We start from the raw sequence: 24,537 nt of genomic DNA, 5'->3' as shown, positions 1-24,537 counted from the left end.
GAAGGGGGTTGGACTGGATGGCCCAGGAGGTCTCTTCCAACTCTTTGATTCTATGATTTGTGGAAGAGATATCACTCTTGGGACATCTCGCAGGACCCTTTAGGAAAGTCAGATGGAAAATAGGCAGGTTGCATTAAGCAGACCCCATTAAGGAGGCCTTGGCTTGGCTTTGCAAGACCTGAGCGGTCAATAAATAGGATGGCCTTCAGTCTTGCAGAGCTTTCTCACTCAAGAGGGTCACCATAAATCAGTTGGGTCAATGGATATTTTGCAGCAGCAACAACAAGATGGATCCGTTTGGCGTTTAGAGAGAGAAACTCCCAGTGCCACAGTCTTGAAGGGGATAAAGAGCCGTTCAGCAGTGGAACTCTCTGCCTCGGAGTGTGGTGGAGGCTCCTTCTTTGGAAGCTTTTAAGCAGAGGCTGGATGGCCATCTGTCAGGGGTGATTTGAATGCAATATTCCTGCTTCTTGGCAGAATGGGGTTGGACTGGATGGCCCAGGAGGTCTCTTCCAACTCTAGGATTCTATGATTCTGTGATTCTATGATTCAGAGGCTGGATGGCCATCTGTCAGGGGTGATTTGAATGCAATATTCCTGCTTCTTGGCAGAATGGGGTTGGACTGGATGGCCCAGGAGGTCTCTTCCAACTCTTTGATTCTAGGATTCTGTGAAAACTCAGCTTTCCACTTGGGGGAAATTATAGTTTCCTCTCTCTGGAGTCTGTGCAGTTCCGCTCTGTTCGGTCCTTGCGTTGCTCCCCAGGAAGGAATCTATTATTGCCAAAGGAAATGCCTGGGTGCCAGCCAAGCCCAGATTTGCCCTTGCTAGCCATCTCAAAAGGACTTTTCTCAGAATTGTATGGATTTTGCAGATCCGGATGTCGCACGAAATTGGAAACCTCCCGGCTCTGAATCCAGACGGATCTCTAAGCTTCAGGGAACGAACAGGGAAGGATTTTCTCTCTCTAGAAACGCCGGTAATCTGTTCCAGGTGAACATCTGTCCACTTGTTGGCACCGATCTCGCCCGCTTCTCCGTGTCGGAAGGGGGATGAATCTCTTCCTAATTTCACTCCGAACCTCTAAACTAGCCATTCATGGTTTTGGGACCTTGACTAGCACCTTTAAAGTTCGGAGTAGAGTTTGGAGCGGATCCTCCTCCTTCTCCCATTGAGCAGCCAAACCCAAAGCCAACTTTCCAGTCCAAAACAACCAGATAACAACGGGCTCAAGGTGCAGTAGAAAGAGTTTGCTTTCATGTAGACTTATTGAAACCAACATTTGCTCCAATGTGGGGGAGGTTTTTTTCCCTGCAGTCATCATCATAGAATCCTAGAATCAAAGAGTTGGAAGAGACCTCCTGGGCCATCCAGTCCAACCCCATTCTGCCAAGAAGCAGGAATATTGCATTCAAATCACCCCTGACAGATGGCCATCCAGCCTCTGCTTAAAAGCTTCCAAAGAAGGAGCCTCCACCACACTCCGGGGCAGAGAGTTCCACTGCTGAACGGCTCTCACAGTCAGGAAGTTCTTCCTCATGTTCAGGTGGAATCTCCTCTCTTGTAGTTTGAAGCCATTGCTCCATTGCGTCCTAGTCTCCAGAGAAGCAGAAAGGAAGCTTCCTCCCTCCTCCTCTCACATATTTATACATGGCTATCATATCTCCTCTCAGCCTTCTCTTCTTCAGGCTAAACATGCCCAGTTCCCTAAGCCGCTCCTCATAGGGCTTGTTCTCCAGACCCTATGATCTCATAGGGCTTGTTCTCCAGATCATCATTATAATCATCATCATAGAATCATAAAATCCTAGAGTTGGAAGAGACCTGGCAGGTCATAATAATAATAATAATAATAATAATAATTTATTAACTTGGAAATAATTTTAATTAATTATTTTTTTTATTTCTCGTGTCAGGGCAACCAGTCAATTGTATTACATTTCTAACAGAACAAAACAAACAAACAGACAAAATACAAAATTTGTGAGTTTGGTAGTGGATTAAATGTCCTTTGACCAGTCTCTGGCCACTTGGAGTGCCTCTGGTGTTGCTGCAAGAAGGTCCTCCCTGGTGCATCATGTGGCAGGGCTCAGGGTGCATTGCTGCAGGTGGTCAGTGGTTTGCTCTTCTCCACACTCGCATGTCAAGGATTCCACTTTGTGGCCCCATTTCTGAAGGTTGGCTCTGCATCTCGTGGTGCCAGAGCGCAGTCTGTTCAGCGCCTTCCAAGTCGCCCAGTCCTCTGTGTGCCCGGGGGGGGGGGGGAGTCTCTCATTTGGTATCAGCCATTGGTTGAGGTTCTGGGTTTGGGCCTGCCACTTTTGGACTCTCGCTTGCTGAGGTGTTCCGGCGAGTGTCTCTCTAGATCTTAGAAAACTATTTCTAGATTTAAGTCGTTGACATGCTGGCTGGTGTCCAAACAAGGGATGAGCTGGAGATGTCTCTGCCTTGGTCCTTTCACTATTGGCTGCAACTTCCCGGCGGATGTCAGGTGGGACACGTCGGACACTTCCCAAGTTAATTTTAATTAATCAGTTAATTAATTAATTGTCATGAGAGAAGCCTCCTCGCAGGATTGCAAAACATCCAAGCATCCCCTGGGCAACATCTTCCTTGATGGCTGATTCTCTCGTCCCAGAAGCGACCAGAAGCAACTTGTAGCATGAAAGCAAGCAAGCAAGCAAAACAACCAACGGACCTTTTCAGGACCAACCATGACAATTAATTAATTAATTAATTATAATTAACTTGGGAAGTGTCTCGTGTGTGATCCAATACAACAGCCAGCAGAGTGATCTTGTTTGCTGTGGACTCATCTTGTGTTTCAAATGATGATGATGATGATGATGATGATGATGATAATGCATCACACAGTCCCAGACACTTGGGAAGTGTTCGACTTGTGATTTTGTGATACGAAATCCAGCATATATATCTCATTTGCTGTGACATACTGTGCTTTTGTGTCAGTAAAATAATAATAATAATAATAATAATAATAATAATAATAAACAGAATCATAGAATCCTAGAGTTGGAAGAGACCTCATGGGCCATCCAGTCCAACAGTAGTAGAAGTAGGAAAATTGCATTCAAAGCATCCCCAACAGATGGCCACCCAGCCTCTGCTTCAAAGAAGGAGCCTCAATCTCACTCCAGGGCAGAGAGTTCCACTGCTGAACAGCTCTCACGGTCAGGAAGTTCTTCCTCATGTTCAGATGGAATCTCCTTTCTTTCCTGTAGTTTGAAGACATTGTTCCATTGCGTCCTAGTCTCCAGGAAGCCTTCTCTCTCCTCCCTTACCTCTTGAGCCATGGCCCTCACCCTGTCTCCTCTCAGCCTTCTCTTCTGCAGTCTAAACATATCCAGCTCTTTCCACCGCTCCTCATAGGGGTTGTTCTCCAGACCCTGGATCCTTTGAGTCGCCCTCTTCCTCTGGACACATTCCAGCTTGGAGTCAACATCTCCCTTCAATTGTGGTGCCCAGAATGGGACACAGTGTGATTCCAGGTAACGTGGTAAGACCAAGGTGGACTAGAATAGAGGGAGAGAATGACTTCCTTGGATCTAGGCACTAGGCTCCTATCTATGCAGACCAAAATCCTATTGGCTTTTTGAGCCGCCGCATGACATTCCTGGCTCATGTTCCCCTTCCTCCTCATGAGGACTCCGAGATCTGTTGAGCCAGGCATCGTCCACCATTCTGTCTCTTTGCATTTCCTTTTTTCTGCCCAAGTGGTGCATCTTGCGATTGTCCCTATTGGACTTCATTTGGTTAGTTTTGGGCAATCTTCCTGCTTCTTGGCAGAATGGGGTTGGACTGGATGACCCATGAGGTCTCTTCCAACTCTAGGATTCTAGGATTCTCGCTCTCCAATCTCTTGAGATCGTTTTGAATCCTGCTCCTGTCATAATAATAATAATAATAATAATAATAATAATAATAATAATAAGGAAGTGGCTGTTTCTGACAGTTCATTTCCAGATTACTGTCATTACTATTGCTGCACTCCTGAAATTATTATTATTATGTGGTGGAGGCTCCTTCTTTGGAGGCTTTTGAACAGAGCCTAGATGGTCATCTGTTGGGAGTGCTTTGAATGAAATTTCCCTGCTTCTTGGCAGAATGGGGTTGGACTGGATGGCCAATGTAGTCTCTTCCAATTCTATGATCCTATTATTATTATTATTATTATATAGCAATAATTTTAACAGTACAGCCCTTACATCTACAGAACACAGATGATGATTATGATGATGATGTTGATCATCATCATAGGGAGCCCTTCCAAATCTGTGATCGTAGGGCTAGATCAAGGATGGGGAATCTTCTCCCCCCCCCCCCCAGGTGTTTTGGACTCCAACTCCCACCATTCCTGACAGCCTTTAGGAAGGGGCCTGAGGTTGTCAGGAATGGTGGGAGTTGGAGTCCAAAACACCTGGAAGGAGGACCCAAGTTGGCCCAGGCCTGGTGTGATAGAACCCTAGGGTGGGAAGGGCTCTCCAAGGGCCACCCAGTCTATCCCTCTGCTTCTGCCAAGCGTGAAGGCACGACCCCAAGTTTGGGTGGGATCTCTTTCTGGAAGACTCCATCAGCTTGCTTTCTGCTACTTGAGAAGCACACAGAAGGGGGTTTCCTTGCCTTGCCCAGAACTGGGCTAGGTCCATTCCTTGCTGATATTGTTGTGTTTCCTCCTCAAACCCTGCAACGTTGATGTCTTCCATCCCATACCTAGAGAAGCCCTATTTCCTCATTGAGTTGTGTTGGAATTTGGACCAGTGCCTGGAGCGGAGGGAGGGTCCAAATCTGCCCAGGACTGGGCTAGGCCCATTCTGTGCTGATATAGTTGTGTTTCCTCCTAAAACCCTACAATGGTGATAGTTTCCATCCCATGAATAGAGGAGCCTTATTAAATCCATGGGAAATAGGTAAAACCCAACATTTCCTGAAGTCTCATTGAGTTGTGTTGGAATTTGGAGTGGAGGGAGGGTCCAAATCTGCCCAGGACTGGGCTAGGTCCATTCCTTGCTGATATAGTTGGGTTTCCTCCTAAAACCCTGCAACGTTGATGGTTTCCATCCCATACCTAGAGGAGCCCTATTAAATCCATGGGAAATAGGTCCAAATTCCAACACAACTCAATTAGACTTCAAAAAATGAAGTCTCATTGACTTGTGTTGGAATTTGGACAGGTGCCTGGAGCGGAGGGAGGGTCCAAATCTGCCCAGGACTGGGCTAGGTCCATTCCTTGGTGATGTAGTTGGGTTTCCTCCTCAAACCCTCCAACGCTGATGTCTTCCATCCCATACCTAGAGGAGCCCTATTAAATACATGGGAATTAGGTAAAATTCAGCATTTCCTGAAGTCCCATTGAGTTGTGTTGGAATTTGGACCAGTGCCTGGAGCGGAGGGAGGGTCCAAATCTGCCCAGGACTGGGCTAGGTCCATTCCTTGCTGATGTGGTCGGGTTATTTCCTCAAACCCTGCAATGCTGATGTCTTCCATCCCATACCTAGATGAGCCCTATTAAATCCTTGGGAAATAGGTCCAAATTCCAACACAACTCAATGAGACTTCAAGAAATGAAGTCTCATAGAGTTGTGTTGGAATTTGGACAGGTGCCTGGAGCGGGGGGAGGGTCCAAATCTGCCCAGGACTGGGCTAGGTCCATTCCTTGGTGATGTAGTTGGGTTTCCTCCTCAAACCCTCCAACGCTGATGTCTTCCATCCCATACCTAGAGGAGCCCTATTAAATACATGGGAATTAGGTAAAATTCAGCATTTCCTGATGTCCCATTGAGTTGTGTTGGAATTTGGACCAGTGCCTGGAGCAGAGGGAGGGTCCAAATCTGCCCAGGACTGGGATAGGTCCATTCCTTGGTGATGTGGTTGGGTTTCCTCCTAAAACCTTGCAACGTTGATGGTTTCCATCCCATACCTAGAGAAGTCCTATTAAATCCATGGGAATTAGGTAAAATTCAGCATTTCCTGAAGTCCCATTGAGTTGTTTTGGAATTTGGACCGGTGCCTGGAGTGGAGGGAGGATCCAAATCTACCCAGGACTGGACTAGGTCCATTCCTTGGTGATGTGGTTGGGTTATCTCCTCAAACCCTGCAATGCTGATGTCTTCCATCCCATACCTAGATGAGCCCTATTAAATCCTTGGGAAATAGGTCCAAATTCCAACACAACTAAATGAGACTTCAAGAAATGAAGCCTCATTGGGTTGTGTTGAAATTTGGACCAGTGCCTGGAGTGGAGGGAGGGTCCAAATCTGCCCAGGACTGGGCTACATCCATTCCTTGGTGATGTAGTTGGGTTTCCTCCTCAAACCCTGCAACGTTGATGGTTTCCATCCCATACCTAGAGGAGCCCTATTAAATCCATGGGAATTAGGTAAAATTCAGCATTTCCTGAAGTCTCGTTGAGTTGTGTTAGAATTTGGACTAGTGCCTGGAGTGGAGGGAGGGTCCAAATCTGCCCAGGACTGGGATAAGTCCATTCCTTGGTGATGTGGTTGGGTTTCCTCCTCAAACCCTGCACCGCTGATGTCTTCCTAGAGTAGCCCTATTAAATCCATGGGAAATAGGTCCAAATTCCAACACAACTCAATTAGACTTCAAAAAATGAAGTCTCATTGACTTGTGTTGGAATTTGGACGGGTGCCTGGAGCGGAGGGAGTGTCCAAATCTGCCCAGGACTGGGCTAGGTCCATTCCTTGCTGATATAGTTGGGTTTCCTCCTCAAACCCTGCAACGTTGATGGTTTCCATCCCATACCTAGAGGAGCCCTATTAAATCTGTGGGAATTAGATAAAATTCAGCATTTCCCGAAGTCCCATTGAGTTGTGTTGGAATTTGGACCAGTGCTTGGAGCGGAGAGAGGGTCCAAATCTGCCCAGGACTGGACTAGGTCCATTCCTTGCTGATATAGTTGGGTTTCCTCCTCAAACCCTGCAACGTTGATGGTTTCCATCCCATGAATAGAGGAGCCTTATTAAATCCCTGGGAATTAGATAAAATTCAGCATTTCCTGAAGTCTCGTTGAGTTGTGTTGGAATTTGGACCAGTGCCTGGAGTGGAGGGAGGGTCCAAATCTGCCCAGGACTGGGATAGGTCCATTCCTTGGTGATGTAGTTGGGTTTCCTCCTCAAACCCTGCAACGCTGATGTCTTCCATCCTATACCTAGATGAGCCCTATTAAATCCTTGGGAAATACGTCCAAATTCCAACACAACTAAATGAGACTTCAAGAAATGAAGCCTCATTGAGTTGTGTTGGAATTTGGATGGGTGCCTGGAGCGGAGGGAGGGTCCAAATCTGCCCAGGACTGGGATAGGTCCATTCCTTGCTGATGTAGTTGGGTTTCCTCCTCAAACCCTTCAACGTTGATGTCTTCCATCCCATACCTAGAGGAGCCCTATTAAATCCATGGGAATTAGGTAAAATTCAGCATTTCCCAAAGTCCCATTGAGTTGTGTTGGAATTTGGATGGGTGCCTGGAGCGGAGGGAGGGTCCAAATCTGCCTAGGACTGGGCTAGATCCATTCCTTGGTGATATAGTTGGGTTTCCTCCTAAACACAACTATTATCACCAAGTTTCCTCCTGCAATGTTGATGTCTTCCATCCCATACCTAGAGGAGCCCTATTAAATCAATGGGAATTAGGTAAAATTCAGCATTTCCTGATGTCCCATTGAGTTGTGTTGGAATTTGGATGGGTGCCTGGAGCGGAGGGAGGGTCCAAATCTGCCCAGGACTGGACTAGGTCCATTCCTTGGTGATGTAGTTGGGTTTCCTCCTCAAACCCTCCAACGCTGATGTCTTCCATCCCATACCTAGAGGAGCCCTATTTCCTGAAGTCCCATTGAGTTGTGTTGGAATTTGGACGGGTGCCTGGAGTGGAGGGAGGGTCCAAATCTGCCCAGGACTGGACTAGATCCATTCCTTGCTGATATAGTTGAGTTTCTTCCTAAAACTGATGTCTTCCATCCCATACCTAGAGGAGCCCTATTTCCTGAAGTCTCATTGAGTTGTGTTGGAATTTGGACGGGTGCCTGGAGCGGAGGGAGGGTCCAAATCTGCCTAGGACTGGGCTAGGTCCATTCCTTGGTGATGTAGTTGGGTTTCCTCCTCAAACCCTGCAACGTTGATGTCTTCCATCCCATACCTAGAGGAGCCCTATTAAATCCATAAGAATTAGCATTTCCTGAAGTCCCATTGAGTCGTGTTCGAATTTGGACCGGTGCCTGGAGTGCAATCCTGTGGACAGTCCAAACTGCATTGTAATCCTTGCAACGAGAAGGTGCAAAATTGTCTTCCAATGGACCGCGATCCATCTCCAAGTCTTCCTCCTTTGAGCCTGCACTTCTCCGCATCTCCAGAAGGCGGCGCCATTTGCAATGACCCAAAGAAAGACCCCAGACTCAGAAGAATGCGAGACTCGACCTCGTTTGACCTTTGCACAAAATGTAAACATCTCTCTCTATATATATATATATTTATATATATTTCCCATCTTTGGCGTTGCAATTGGAAAGCCGGGGGTCCCGACTGTGTTGCCTTGAACCTCTGGATGCTTCCGGACCAAAGCGCCATCCCTGCGGGGTGGGCTCGTACTTCCTGCAGCTGGCTCTGTGCTGTGCTATATATCACCTCCCATCCGCCGCTTTGGAAAACTACACATCCCTCCTGTGCTTTTTCATGCATCGACTTTCCTCCTTTACCTTACGTTTCGGATATTTGAGGTTGAAAATTCGCCGTTTTCTTCGACATGTTGGACACTTTTGAATTACTATTATTATTGTTATTTATTGCTATTATTTATTGGGCACGGAGCAATGCCAAAATAGGGGGGAGAAAACCAAAAAAATAAGCAACTTTTCTGTAGGCCGAGTTTTTTCTGAAGCATGCAGAAACAACCGATTTTTCGCCGAATTACGACAATTACGACAACATAGAATTAGGGCTGTTTCGTTCCTTGCTAAAATCCCACCCCGAAAACAAGTGCTCCTTCTGGTTTGGTTCCTCTCGCTTCAGAGTCTGGGTGTGTTTACAACACTGTAGAATTTAATGCAGTTTGATAGCACTTTAACTGCTCTGGCTGCATGCAATGCAATCATGGGAGTTGTAGTTCTTGGAGAAAACTACAACTCCCAGTGCTACAACTCCCAGCATTCCATAGCACTGAGCCATTGACAGTTCAAACCGCTCTGATTTCTACTGATGCACTCTGCAACATCCACATCCCTCCTTTTGGACTACAACTCCCAGAATCCCCATCCAGACAGCTGACTGGGGATTCTGGGACTGGCAGCCCACAGACTTGCACCCTGTTGTAGCCCAAAGCTGCTGTTAGTTTCCGGCTAGAGCAAAGCAATGGAAAAACTTGCCTCTCTTCTCAACCGCGTTGTGTTTCTCTTTCTTTCTTTTTTCTATAAAGCTTAATGGCAATAATTTTGGAGAACGCTTGGGCTTGGCGTCCTTTCTTCATTTGATGGGATCTCTGGAATCCGTTGCAGGGATTACGCAGTGAGGTTGATCTCTTTGTGTTCATTCACATCTCTCTTATCTACCAGGCTGAGAGATACATAGATAGGTAGGCAGATAGATAGATAGATAGATAGATAGATAGATAGATAGATAGATAGATAGATAGGCTGATAGATGGATAGATAGGCTGATGGATGGATGGATGGATGGATGGATGGAATAATAGATAGGCTGATAGATAGATAGATAGATAGATAGATAGATAGATAGATAGATAGGCTGATAGATAGGCTGATAGATAGATGATAGATAGATAGATGGATGGATGGATAGATAGATAGATAGATAGATAGATAGATAGATAGATAGATAGATTATCTTCCTATCAGCCTATTTTTCCATCCATTAGACAGAGGGATGATGATGATAATAATAATAATAATAATAATAATAATAATAATAACTTTATTTTTATACCCCGCCAACCATCTCCCCAAGGGGACTCGGGACATCTTAGATAGATAGATAGATAGATAGATAGATAGATAGATAGATAGATAGATAGACAGACAGACAGACAGACAATCATTCTATTGGCCTATCTTTCTATCTATTCATTGTGCTCCTTTCTATCAGACAGACAGAGATAGGGAGCGAGAGAGAGAGAGACTATCTATTGGATTCTCTTTCTATTCATTATATTCATTATCTGTCTATTTATTAGACTGTGAGAGGATGGATGGATAGATAGATAGATAGATAGATAGATAGATAGATAGATAGGTTTTTTTATCAGCCTATCTTTCTATCTAATCATTATCTACCTGTCCATCTATTAGACTGAGAGATAGGTAAGTAGAGAGAGAGAGAGAGAGAGAGAGAAGCAGGCAGGCAGGCAGGCTGACTGACTGACTATCTTTCTCTCAGTCTATCTTTCTATCAATTCATTATCTATTTATTAGATTGAGAGAGGATAGATAGATAGATAGATAGATAGATAGATAGATAGATAGATAGAAAGATAGCCAGACTAATTTTTATCAGCCTATCTTTCTAACTATTTGTGATCTATGGATGGATGGATAGGCTGATAGATAGATAGATAGATAGATAGATAGATAGATAGATAGATAGATAGATAGATAGATAGATAGGCTGATAGAGAGATAGATGGATGGATAGGTAGATGGATTCATAGGTAGGCTGATAGATAGATGGATGGATGGATGAATAGATAGGTAGGTAGATAGATAGGTAGATAGATAGATTCTTTCTATTGAGCTATCTTTCTATCTATTCATTATCTCTCTATTTATTATACCAAGATAAGATAGATAGGCTGAGAGATAGATAGACAGACAATCTTTCTATCAGTCTATCTTTCTATCTGGGTTGTTGTAGGTTTTTTCGGGCTGTATGGCCATGTTCTAGAGCAGTGGTTCTCAACCTGGGGTCCCCAGATGTTTTTGGCCTTCAACTCCTAGAAATCCTAACAGCTGGTAAACTGGCTGGGATTTCTGGGAGTTGTAGGCCAAAAACATCTGGGGACCCCAGGTTGGGAACCACTGTTCTAGAGGTATTCTCTCCTGACATTTTGCCTGCATCTATGGCAAGCATCCTCAGAGGTGGTGACGTCTGTTGGAAGTAGGAAAATGGGTTTATAGTATATCTGTGGAATGAACAGGGTGGGGCAAAGAACTCTTGTCTGTTGGAGCTGGATGTGAATGTTTCAACTGGCCATATAGCCCGAAAAAACCTACAACAACCCAGTTCATTTACTTTGTTTATGAAATAGAATAATCGCCGGTGACAATCTGCTCCGACTTGCGCTGAGTTCCCCATCCGCAGCTGGGCCGCTAAATGAAAAACTGGATTTCGGAGCGTGTCGGCTCTATCTTGCTGCTACAAAGCCGGAACAAAGTGGATTTGGGAAGCAATCGCTCAGGGACGGGACAGACACCATTCATCATCTCCTTTCTCTCTCTCCCTCTGCTGATATCAGCCTTTTTAATTCTGCACTCCTTGGGCTGCGGACCAAGTCATCCAGATGTGCACTCGGTCCATAGTTTGGAGGCTTCTTCCTCGGAAGCAACACCAAAATAGCAACCGTTTGGTGAATCCTTCACTTGACCATCCTTCCTCACTGCCCTTCTCCAGGTAGAATCATTGCATCGTAGAACAACGGAGCTAGAATCGGAGAATCGTACAAGGGTTGAATGAAAAGTAATGCCTGCCACTTTTGGACTCTCGCTTGCTGAGCTGTTCCTGCGAGTGTCTCTATAGATCTTAGAAAACTATTTCTTGATTTAAGCTGTTGACGTGCTGGCTGATACCCAAACAAGGGATGAGCTGGAGATGTCTCTGCCTTGGTCCTTTCACTATTGGCTGCTACTTCCCCGCGGATGTCAGGTGGTGCCTCCGCCTTTGTTACTTGGGTTTGGATGGGAATATTTTAATAAATCGAATGCAGAAATAATCCTTAGAATGTGTTCTTTAACGACCACTATTCACTTTCCCACATAATCACCAGACAATTGGATACATTTCTGCCAACGATGAACAAGTTTTCTGAAGGCGTCATGGAAGAAGTTGACACTCTGTTTCCGCAACCAACGTCTCAAAGTTCTCTCAACATCTTCATCAGAAGCATCATGATGTCCCCACAGATCTTTCATTATCGAGAGCAGATGGAAGTCAGACGGTGCGAAATCTGGACTGTATGGAGGATGTTGAATGGTGGTGAGATCCAGTCTCTGAAGTTTCAAGTCTGTGCACTTTCATCTCAGGCATCAGCATCCTGGGTACCCATCGTGCACAGATCTTCTGAGAGCCAAGCAAAGCAATAATGCAACCCACACGTTCTTGTGAAATGCCGATTGTGCTTGAAATTTCCGAGTGATATAACAACCATCCTGAACCAATCTGTCAACCTTTTGCTTGTGAAACTCAGTGGTTGCTGTCACAGGACATCCAACTCTTTGTTTGTCACGCAAGTCAGATGTTCCCACCTTGACATCTTTAAACTAGATAGATAGATAGATAGATAGATAGATAGATAGATAGATAGATAGAGGGAGAGATAGATTGATAGATAGAGATAGGGAGAGATAGATTGATAGAGAGAGAGAGGGATGGGGAGAGATAGATAGATAGATAGATAGATAGATAGATAGATAGATAGATAGAGATAGGGAGAGATAGATTCATAGAGAGAGAGGGATGGGGAGAGATAGATAGATAGATAGATAGATAGATAGATAGATAGATAGATAGAGGGAGAGATAGAGGGAGAGATAGATAGATAGATAGATAGATAGATAGATAGATAGATAGATAGATAATAGATAGAGATAGGGAGAGATAGATAGATAGATAGATAGAGATAGGGAGAGATAGATTGATAGAGAGAGAGAGGGATGGGGAGAGATAGATAGATAGATAGATAGTCGCTATTTAGACTGAAAGGAAGAGATGATTGGTAGATAGACAAATAGATAGACTGATAGATGATAGAGATGTGAGGGGAAGAGAGGGGAGTAAATAGACAACAAAATTGTTGCTATTTAGAGTGGAAGAGACATTGGTATCCAGAAAGAGAGAGAGAGAGATGGATAGAGATGGGGAGAGATAGATAGAGATGAGGATAGATAGATAGATAGATAGATAGATAGATAGATAGATAGATAGATAGATAGGGATGGGGATAGAGAGAGAGAGAGAGAGAGAGAGAGAGATGATAGATAGATAGATAGATAGATAGATAGATAGATAGATAGATAGAACTACAACTCCCAGAACTTGAGAGTATTGAGCCATGGCAGTTCAGGTGGAGTCACACACACACACATATATATACACATAGAACTCCCAGGATCTCACCTTGAATGGCCCATCTCTGGCCAAAAGCTTCCTAAAGCAATAAATTGAGAGTTGAGAGATTACTAGTCAGTGGAGGGTGATTGACAGCCATCCATGCAACGTGACTCATCGGCTTCTATGCATTTGTCCCTTCAAAGTGCCGTTAAGGACGATGATTTATCTTGGAGAGGCTTCCTTCCAAGGGGAAGAAATGGGCATCGGCTCAGGAAACCGGGGCGGATTGCTTTCCACATCCACGGTTCACATTATGGGGCCTTGAATCCGTGACACATTGCATGGAGTGTGCTTTGCAGTCACCTTGGACCAGCTGCCGCCGCCGAAAACTACAAAGAAAATTGAGAATTTGACCCAGAAAAGGTCCAACGGCTTGGAAAATTCACCTGAATCTTCACCATCACCAGGGCCAAATCCAAGATGGGAATTACGTAGACGTTTGGAAATTGTGGGTCCAGAATTCCAGAAGATTGCCACACCTTTTGGCCTCTCGCATTGCCTGGCCAACCTTCATCTTCTTGCAAAATGATTAAAGCAACGCTGCCTGGGCCCATAACCTGAACCCAGCCACTGCATGTATATGCATTACCTGGCAGCAAAGGACGATGCCTATACTATACAAACACCCATACAGACATTTATGAACATCCTTCTGAAGGGAAAGCACCACAATACAGTTTTCGAACTACTTTTTTATCTTCTTAAAAAGATAAAGAGGGAGGAAAGAGGGAAGGAAAAACAAAAGGGTAGAAGGGAAGGGAGGAAGGGAGGAAGAGGGAAGTAAGAAAGGGAGGGAAAGAGGAAGGGAAGAGAGAAGGGAGGAAGGTAAGGAGGAAGGAAAGAGTGAAGGAAGGACAGACAGAAGGGAAGGGAGGGAGGGAAGGAGGAAGGAAGGACGGACAGAAGGGAAGGGAAGGGAAGGAAGGAAGGAAAAGGGAGGGAGGGAGGAGGGAAAGAAGGAAGGGAAAGGAAGGGAGGGAGGGAGGAAAGGGGAGGGAGGAAGGAAGGAGGGAAAGAAGGAAGGGGAAGGAAGGGAGGGAGGGAGGGGTTAGACCACATCTGGAATATTGTGTCCAATTCTGGGCACCACAATTCAAGAGAGATATTGACAAGCTGGAATGTGTCCAGAGGAGGGTGACTAAAATGATCAAGGGTCTGGAGAACAAGCCCTATGAGGAGTGGCTTAAGGAGCTGGGCATGTTTAGCCTGAAGAAGAGAAGGCTGAGAGGGGATATGATAGCTATGGATAAATATGTGAGAGGAAGCCACAGGGAGGAGGAGGGAGCAAGCTTGTTTTCTGCTTCCCTGGAGACTAGGATGCAATGGAACAATGGCTTCAAACTACAAGAGAGGAGATTCCATCTGAACACGAGGAAGAACTTCCTGACTGTGAGAGCCGTTCAGCAGTGGAACTCTCTGCCCCGGAGGGAGTGTGGTGGAGACTCCTTCTTTGGAAGCTTTTAAGCAGAGGCTGGATGGCCATCTGTCAGGGGTGATTTGAATGCAATATTCCTGCTTCTTGGCAGAACGGGGTTGGACTGGATGGCCCAGGAGGTCTCTTCCAACTCTTTGATTCTATGATTCTATGAAAGGGAAAGAAGAAAGGAGGGGAGAGAGGGAGGAGGAAGGAAGGAAGGAAGGAAGGAAGGAAGGAAGGAAGGGAAGGGAAGGGAAGGGAAGGGAAGGGAAGGGAAGGGAAGGGAAGGGAAGGGAAGGGAAGGGAAGGGAAGGGAAGGGAAGGGAAGGGAAGGGAAGGGAAGGGAAGGGAAGGGAAGGGAAGGGAAGGGAGGGAGGGAAGGAAAGGAAGGAAAGGAAAGAAGAAAGGAGAGAGGAAGGGAAGGGAAGGAAAAGGAGGAAGAAAGAAGGAGGGAGGGAAGGAAGGAAGGGAAAGGAAGGAATAGATGGAAGGGAGGGAGGGAAGAAGGAAGGGAAGGGATAGGAAAGGAAGAAAAGGAAAGAAGAATGGAGGGAGAGAGGGGGAGAAGGAAGGGAGGGAGGGAGGAAGAAAGGAGGAGGGAGGGAAGGGGAAGGGAGAGAAGGAAAGAAGGAAAAGAGAGAGGGAGAAGGGAGGGAGGAAGAAGAAGGAAGGAGGGAGGGAGATGGTTAGATTGGATGGAAGGATAGAGAGTAGATAAGTGTATAGATAGATAAGCAGAATACATGAATATATGAGAATCCAAGACAAAGGGGGGAAAGGGAGGGAGGGGGAGAGAAGAAAGAAAACAGAATAATAGAAACATGAAATAGAAGAGACAGGCAGACAGATAATAGGTAGAATATTTACGTAAGGGGGGAAGGTAGGGGAAGGAGAAATAAAATGAATGGATGGATGGAAAGGAAGGAAGGAAGGAAGGAAGGAAGGAAGGAAGGAAGGAAGGAAGATAATTTGCATGGGGGAGGGACAGAGACTGAAGATGAGAAAAAGAATATAGTAGTTTAGGAAGGTAGGAGACTAGATTGCTGGATGTGATTGATGATGGATGGATGGATGGATGGATGGATGGATAGATAGATAGATAGATAGATAGATAGATAGATAGGATATTTGTATGAAGATGGAAGATGGGGGGTGAGACTAGACTGCCCAATATGATAGATGAATGGATGGATGGGTAATAAGTTTGCTGGAGGCAAACTATTGTTAATACCAGAGTTTGCAGAGTTTGAATTATTGCCACTTGGCAGATGCTACAGGGTGACAAAGACAAGGATAAACCGATGGAGAGACATCGGTTTATCCTAGAGCTGTGACTATATTGAACTCCATGGCTTTGCGTTGATGTGGCATTGGCGGGAGTGTGGAGGGATGAGTGTGTTGCATTGTAGTGTGTGCTGGGGAAGGCATTTACTTTCCTTGTGCAACAGCACAATGACAATAAAGCTATTCCCTGGAATCAAGTGGCCGTGCAATGTGGGGATCTTATTTCATGTACTACAATTCCCAGAATGCTCCCAGAGGAGGTTTGGGTGAGCTGTAGCCCAGAATATCCTTTGCTGAGCTCTGTAGGGACTTGCAACATTGAGATGCGTACAACACCCTTGAGAGGAGACAATCTCAGATTTATTTGTCGTGTCAGAACAACCAGTCTAACAGAACAAAGCAAACAAACAGAAAAATACACAACTTGTGAGTTTGGTAGCTGGTTAAATGTCCTTTGACCAGTATCTGGCCACTTGGAGTGCCTCTGGTGTTGCTGCAAGGAGGTCCTCCCTTGTGCATCATGTGGCAGGGCTCAGGTTGCATTGCAGCAGGTGGTCGGTGGTTTGTTCTTCTCCGCACTCGCATGTCGAGGATTCTACTTTGTAGCCCCATTTCTGAAGGTTGGCTCTGCATCTCGTGGGGCCAGAGCGCAGTCTGTTCAATGCCTTCCAAGTCGCCCTGTCTTCTGTGTGCCCAGGAGGGAGTCTCTCATTTAGTATCAGCCATTGGTTGAGGTGCTGGGTTTGAGCCTGCCACTTTTGGACTCTTGCTTGCTGAGGTGTTCCAGCGAGTGTCTCTGTAGATCTTAGAAAACTATTTCTAGATTTAAGTCGTTGACGTGCTGGCTGGTACCCAAACAGGGGATGAGCTGGAGATGTCTCTGCCTTGGTCCTTTCACTATTGGCTGCTTCTTCCCGGTGGATGTCAGGTGGTGCAATACCCGCTAAGCAGTGTAACTTCTCCAATGGTGTAGGGCACAGGCACCCCGTGATAATGCGGCATGTCTCATTAAGAGCCACATCCACTGTTTTAGTGTGGTGAGATGTGTTCCACACTGGGCATGCATACTCAGCAGCAGAGTAGCACAGCGCAAGGGCAGATGTCTTCACTGTGTCTGGTTGTGATCCCCAGGTTGTCCAGTCAGCTTTCGTATGATATTGTTTCTAGCGCCCACTTTTTGCTTGATGTTCAGGCAGTGCTTCTTGTAGGTAAGAGCACGGTCCAGAGTGACTCCCAGGTATTTGGGTGCGCTGCAATGCTCCAGTGGGATTCCTTCCCAGGTGATCTTCAGAGCTCAGATGTGAACCAGACAGTTCTCCATCTGGCAGAAGAGGAGAGCGATGCACAGCTCAGGGGCCAATGCTTGCACCAAGGAGGGTCAGAATGAGGAAAGCAAGGCCAGCATTGTTTCCAAAGCAGGGCTTAAATCTCCATCCTGACAGACTGCCGAAGGGGAGAGCACGCTTTCCCATTATCTGCAGCCTCCAAATCGATGCCATTCCTCCTCCGAGGAGAGATTCACTTCAAGGAGGACTGCTGCAGAAAAAGCTGGAGGCCACTGCATTTGGAGAGGTCACGAAGGAGGCACAAGCCTGTAGTAGAATCATAGAATCAAAGAGTTGGAAGAGACCTCCTGGGCCATCATCCAGTCCACCCCCATTCTACCAAGAAACAGGAATATTGCATTCAAATCACCCCTGACAGATGGCCATCCAGCCTCTGCTTAAAAGCTTCCAAAGAAGGAGCCTCCACCACACTCCGGGGCAGAGAGCTCCACTGCTGAACAGCTCTCACAGTCAGGAAGTTCTTCCTCATGTTCAGATGGAATCTCCTCTCTTGTAGTTTGAAGCCATTGTTCCGCATCCTAGTCTCCAAGGAAGCAGAAAACAAGCTTGCTCCCTCCTCCTCCCTGTGGCTTCCTCTCACATATTTATACATGGCTATCATATCTCCTCTCAGCCTTCTCTTCTTCAGGCTAAACATGCCCAGCTCCTTAAGCCGCTCCTCATAGGGCTTGTTCTCCAGACCCTTGATCATTTTAGTCGCCCTCCTCTGGACACATTCCAGCTTGTCAATATCTCTCTTGAATTGTGGTGCCCAGAATTGGACACAATATTCCAGATGTGGTCTAACCAAAGCGGAATAGAGCATGGGGAGCATGACTTCCCTGGATCTAGACACTAGGCTCCTCTTGATGCAGGCCAAAATCCCATTGGCTTTTTTTGCCGCCACATCACATTGTTGGCTCATGTTTAACTTGTTGTCCACGAGGACTCCAAGATCTTTTTCACACGTACTGCTCTCGAGCCAGGCATTGTCCCCCATTCTGTATCTTTGCATTTCATTTTTTCTGCCAAAGTGGAGTATCTTGCATTTGTCACTGTTGAACTTCATTTTGTTAGTTTTGGCCCATCTCTCTAATGTGTCAAGATTTGCTTTGGTAACAAAATGGGAAGAAAGTACCCCTCCCTGCAGAGAGGGAGCAAGACGTCAAGAGCAGGGTGGGAATGCTCCAAGAAATTGTGTGTTCTGCAATAGATAAGCTAGTCGTGAAGGTAGGGCTTGCTGAACTTGGGCTGAACAAGGGCCAGGACTTGAGTGGCAACAGATATTTGGCTGTAATTTGCCCCAGAAAAAATGTGCAGTAGAATCTTGATAGATAAGAAAAACCTATATACAGGGGCGGCTCATCCATTACGCAAAGTAAGCGGTCGCAGTACACTTTTTTTTGCCAGGGGCGCAGAGGCGCCTGTGTAAATGCCCCTCGACCACCACTTGAGGAGGGCCCCCTCGGCTCATAACAGCCCTTCTGGGGGAAGCCTCAGCAACCTATTACACAAAGTAAGCATTTGCAGTATAGTTGATTGTGCCCAGGGGCACTCTTGGGGGAAAATAGACTTTGACATATGCGAGTTGTAGTTACAGGGATGTATAGTTCACCAGGCCTGTAGTGATGGGGGGTTAGGGGTTCAACCCCCCCCTCCCCCGAAATGTTTCAGATTTTTTTAAAAACCTGGTTTACTCATGTATTTTAACTGGTTAACCAAATCCCCATGCTAAGTCTATGAGATGCAAAAAATTAAGAGTCCCTCCACAACTGCAGGCACTTGTTGTTGTTCATTCGTTCAGTCGTCTCCGACTCTTCGTGACCTCATGGACCAGCCTACGCCAGAGCTCCCTGTCGGCCGTTACCACCCCCAGCTCCCTCAAGGTCAGTCCAGTCACTTCAAGGATGCCATCCATCCATCTTGCCCTTGGTCAGCCCCTCTTCCTTTTGCCTTCCACTTTCCCCAGCATCATTCCCTTCTCTAGGCTTTGCTGTCTCCTCATGATGTGGCCAAAGTACTTCCACTTGGTCTCTAGTCTCCTTCCCTCCAGTGAGCAGTCGGGCTTTATTTCCTGGAGGATGGACTGGTTGGATCTTCTCGCAGTCCAAGGCACTCTCAGCACTTTCCTCCAACACCACAGCTCAAAAGCATCTCTCTTCCTTCGCTCAGCCTTCCCTAAGGTCCAGCTCTCACATCCGTAGGTGACTGCAGGGAATACCATGGCTTTGACTACTGCAGATACTGCAGGCACTATCTCAGGCAAATATTGACAATTTATTCACACTGTTTGGGACCCACCTACCTGTGTGACCGCATCTCTGTGTACGAACCCACACAATCTCTTCGTTCATCTGGAGAGGCCCTACTCATGATCCCACCTGAATCGCAAGTGCAATTGGCAGGGACGAGGGATAGGGCTTTCTCGGTGGTGGCCCCTTGATTCTGGAACTCTCTCCCTAAGGACATCAGGCAGGCCCCAGCCAGGATAACTGCATGCCCATCCCCCTCCAAACACCTGCCCTTTTCACCTGGTCATGCCCAGCACTTTTTAATTTTAATTATTACATTTGGCCCTGCCACAGATTTTAATTGCGTCATGGTGTGTTGTTAATGTTATTGCCTTGTTTTTGAGTTATTTTGCTGTATTGCTGTTGTTGTTTTTACTGTTGTATTTGGGCTCGGCCTCTTGTAAGCCGCACCGAGTCCTCCGGGAGATGGTAGCGGGGTACAAATAAAGGTTTATTATTATTATTATTACTGTCATTGTGGGATGTGTGTGTTGAATGTTCTCATTAAGGAGGCCAGACTTGGTGGAGGTGGTTGACAGGAGGAGCTGCAGACAATTGAAGGCTGCTCTGCCCCTTGCTGTGCTCTTTGCTTCAGCGTGAGCTAGGAGGCAGGTTTCAACCCCCCCCCCCCGTGAAATTTTTAACCCCCACCCCCCCCCCCCGAAAATTTCAACCCCTCCCGAAATTTTTTTCTGGCTACGGCCCTGTGGTTCACCTACAATCAAAAAGCATTCTGAACTCCACCAATGATGGAATTGAACCAAATATGGCACACAGAACTCCCACGACAAACAGAATATATATCAATAATTGGTTGGGGGGGGGGGGGCGCCAAATTCCTGTTTGCTTACCTCTGAAAATTACCTAGGGCCGCCTCTGCCTATATAGTGTGTGGTTAAGGGATGTGTGGGGACGGCAACCTTTTCTAGTACTGAGGCCTGCGTGTGCGGTACGGCTGATCCATCTCCTTACGGCCACAATGGAATAAACCTTGCTTTTGATCTTCTCCTGAGACTGGACATTTTGCCTGTTTGCCTCCCACGTCCAGACCTTAAACATGGGCCCAGATTTGGGGTCCCTTTCAATCAGACTGGATGGTATGGCTGCAATACCTGGGCTTTCCATCATTTACGCATCTGCATATTGTAAATAGATGGGTTTGGATTCCCATCTATTGGGTTGGAACCCTGCTCTCTGCCTGCGAAACGTGGACTGTCTACAGACGTCACATGCAACTCCTGGAACGATTCCATCAGCGCTGCCTCCGGAAAATCCTGCAAATCTCTTGGGAAGACAGGCAGGGAAATGTCAGCTTGCTGGAAGAAGCAAAGACCACCAACATTGAAGCGATATTCTTCTGCCATCAACTCCGCTGGACCGGCCACATTGTCCAGATGCCCGACCACCGTCTCCCAAAGCAGTTGCTCTACTTCGAACTCAAGAACGGAAAACGGAACATTAGTGGACAGGAAAAGAGATTGAAAGACGGGCTCAAAGCCAACCTTAAAAACTCTGGCATAGACACTGAGAACTGGGAGGTCCTGGCCCTTGAGTGCTCCAGCTGGAGGTCAGCTGTGACCAGCAGTGCTGCGGAATTTGAAGAGACACAAATGGAGGGCGAAAGAGAGAAATGTGCCAAGAGGAAGGCACATCAAGCCAACCCGACTGGGACTGCCTTCCACCTGGACACCAATGCCCTCATAGAATCATAGACTTCTAGAGTTGGAAGAGACCTCCTGGGCCATCCAGTCCAACCCCATTCTGCCAAGAAGCAGGAATATTGCATTCATATCACCCCTGACAGATGGTCATCCAGCCTCTGTTCAAAAGCTTCCAAAGAAGGAGCCTCCACCACACTCCAGGGCAGAGAGTTCCACTGCTGAACGGCTCTCACAGTCAGGAAGTTCTTCCTCATGTTCAGATGGAATCTCCTTTATTGTAGTTTGAAGCCATTGTTCCATTGTGTCCTAGTCTCCAAGGAAGCAGAAAGGAAGCTTGCTCCCTCCTCCCTAGGACTTCCTCTCACGTATTTATACACTGCGGGGGGAAGATGAAGATCGAGAACAGGGCTCCACAGTCACATACGGACCCACCCTGGAGGATTATCCTACTCGGACAACGAGGGATCACCTTAGTAAGTAAAGTAAGTAAGACCATGCCTGGAATATTGTGTCCAATTCTAGGCAACACAATTGAAGGGAGATGTTGACTCTAAGCTGGAATGTGTCCAGAGAAGGGTGACTCAAATGATAAAGAGTTTGGAGAACAAGCCCTATGATGAGCGGCTTAAAGAACTGGGCATGTTTAGCCTGAAGAAGAGAAGGCTGAGAGGAGATATGATAGCCATGTATAAAGATGTGATGGGAAGTCCTAGGAAGGAGGGAGCAAGCTTGCTTTCTGCTTCCCTGGAGACTAGGACGCAATGGAGCCATAGCTTCAAACTACAAGAGAGGAGATTCCATCTGAACACGAGGAAGAACTTCCTGACTGTGAGAGCTGTTCAGCAGTGGAACTCTCTGCCCCAGAGTGTGGTGGAGGTTCCTTCAATGGAGGCTTCTAAACAGAGGCGAGATGGCCATTTGTTGGGGGTGCTTTGAACGCAATTTTCCTGGTTCTTGGCAGAATGGGGTTGGACTGGATGACCCACGAGGTCTTCCAACTCTAGGTTTCTATGATTCTATGAATGAGCGTTCAAAACAGTGCACTCTGGATGGATAATTCCCTCCTTGGCCGGTTGCTGAGCAGCTGTCGAAATCCAAGCAGAGGCATTAAGGGCTCTCCTCTGGGAACCGCTCAACGTTTTCCTCCTCATCGCAAGTCTCTGGAACGTAACGTTCACAAACCAACTTCACAGCCCAGTAGGTTTCCCACCTTTGGGATGGCAACCTTTCCAACCTTTCTTGTTTGGAACACAAACAAGAAAATTCAACCTATCCTCCTGTTAGATCCGTTATCACCCATGTTGTAATCTGTCTGTTCTCTCTCTTGCAAATCCTTGTTGGTTTCGAAGAGAGGTGGTCCTCAATGAATCACAGAGATGGAAGAGACCCCCGTAGGCCATCCAATCCAACCCCCTATATTGTATGCATTGTCGAAGGCTTTCATGGCCAGTAGGCATGTGCAATCCATGCTTCTAAATGGTTCTAAAGCACTTGCAAAACTAAAGTTCTGGTGGTGAAAACTAGGGGGCGCTGGTATAGTGTTGCTAAAGTTCTGATGGTGAAAATTTCAGAACTCTAACAAAACTTTCAAAATTTCATTATTATTTCATTATTGATGATTTTTATGACAGAACCAATTAGGAACTACCATTTATAATGAAATTTTGAAAGTTTTGTTAGAGTTCTGAAATTTTCACCATCAGAACTTTAGCAACACTGTAGAAGCAAAGCACCAGCGCCCCCTAGTTTTCACCACCAGAACTTTAGTTTTGTAAGTACTTTAGAACAGTTTAGAACCATGGATTGCCCATGCCTACTGGCCAGAATCACCAGGTTGTTGTGAGTTTTCTGGGCACACAAGAAGCATTCCAGAAGCATTCTCTCCAGAAGCATTCTCTCCTGACGTTCCACCCACATCTATGACAGGTATCCTCAGAAGCATTCCAGAAGCATTCTCTCCTGACGTTCCACCCACATCTATGACAGGCTTCCTCAGAGGTTGTGAATGCTTCTGGAACATGACCATTCAGCCCAGAAAACTCACAGCAACCCTTTATTCTGTAAAAGCACAATCAAAGCACTCCTGACAGATGGCCATCCAGCCTCTGTGTAAAAGCCTCCAAAGAAGGCTTTTAAATTGTCCAGTGAATGCAAAATGCACTTGAAGCACAGGTAAGTGCATAGCAGCATTATTTGATTATTTACATTCATGCGCTTTTGTGCACCATGGCACACCACGTCAGATGCTCAAAGCATTGTCTGGCATTGCAAACGTAAAAATTGTAAATAAGGTCATGGTGTAGAAAAATGTGTGGAAAATGATGCCAGAGAGAGAAGGAAGACTAAAAGCGCTCAAAGTTGCAATCCCATTCGAAAATGCTGCTTGTTTCCAAAAGAAAACACCTTCTGTGGGTGTATTTGCATATATGCAAATTCTGGAATACCCTTGTTTGCATATATTTGCACACATGCAAATACAGGCATTCCAAAAATCAGGAAAAAAATCTAAAATTCCCAGGCACTTCTGATCTTAAGCATTCCAGGTAAGGGATAATAAATTTTGATGAGGACCCCATACCTTGACTGGTGCAACTTGGCACAATTTAATTTGTTTTCAAAGAGAGTTCAGAGTAGCCAACCTTAGAAGATATGTTATCATACGAAACCCATGATCTTGCTTCAGACTGATCAGTTGTTGCAACTCTGTCAGCTTTCACTGAAGGTGCATCCGACAGTGGGCGCGCAGTTCCCTGCCTTCAAACTGATTTGACCGCAGCAGGGAGTTCCACAGTTCCTGGAAGTATGAGTTTTCAAGTATCCACAAGACCGTGGCTCCAGCAACAGCTTCAACAAAGAATTCCTTTTTTCCTCCCTGCTAACCTCACTCAGCCTCCTTGTAAATATCCCCAAATAAAAAGTATAACTTTTCCAACTTTTTCCCTCACTAGAACGATACATTGTGTCCTTTACTGCTTAACTCTGTCTCAATCATGAACTTTCCTCTTCCGAGCTGCAAAGCCTTGCTGGCTCGACTGGGACGCTCCTGCAGCATCCCGGGGAGCCCAGAATTGCATTCCTTTAAACCGCGGATATGGAAATCTGCCTGGTTTCGGTATCCGCGGTTTATGTCAGGATTAATTTTGTTATGTATGTGTTTTTCAATGTGCTTCTGTGTATTGCAAAGATGGATGCCA

General features: G+C 46.1%; 1 long non-coding RNA gene across 1 annotated transcript; it reads left to right on the top strand.

Moving 5' to 3' along the window:
- The first annotated feature begins 2,245 nt into the window (after nucleotides 1–2,245).
- LOC137096692 (uncharacterized) lies at nucleotides 2,246–9,466 on the top strand. Its single transcript, XR_010909615.1, has 2 exons — nucleotides 2,246–5,768; nucleotides 5,983–9,466. It is a non-coding gene; the product is annotated as an uncharacterized lncRNA (long non-coding RNA).
- Nucleotides 9,467–24,537: the final 15,071 nt, after the last annotated feature.

The sequence above is a fragment of the Anolis sagrei genome, chromosome 3 (genome assembly GCF_037176765.1).
Source record: "Anolis sagrei isolate rAnoSag1 chromosome 3, rAnoSag1.mat, whole genome shotgun sequence".
Lineage (NCBI taxonomy): Eukaryota > Metazoa > Chordata > Lepidosauria > Squamata > Dactyloidae > Anolis > Anolis sagrei.
Note: the sequence above shows the minus strand (reverse complement) of the source record. Positions and strands in the feature narration are given on the sequence as shown.